Source organism: Pseudorca crassidens, chromosome 20, assembly GCF_039906515.1.
Source record: "Pseudorca crassidens isolate mPseCra1 chromosome 20, mPseCra1.hap1, whole genome shotgun sequence".
NCBI lineage: Eukaryota > Metazoa > Chordata > Mammalia > Artiodactyla > Delphinidae > Pseudorca > Pseudorca crassidens.
The window spans coordinates 58,229,499-58,229,755 of NC_090315.1; positions in this window are offsets into that span (position 1 = coordinate 58,229,499).

Consider the following 257-nt stretch of genomic DNA (forward strand, 5'->3'; position numbering starts at 1 on the left):
CCTACTTACGCGTGATTCATAGAGTTCACCACCTGATGATCTTAAATCGGAGGTGCTGACGCCGTAGGGTCCTGGGAGTGGGAGGTGGGCGGGTGTGACTGGGATGAGGTTTCAGCTCAGCTCTGCTTCTGGACCCCCACACTGTCTGGGCCACACGTGTACCGTGTCAGTGTGGGTCCCTCTGAAGCAGAGGGAGGAGGATTGGGTTCATTAGGAAGGTTCCTGGGAAGAACTAGCAGAGGGGTGGGGCAGTGGGA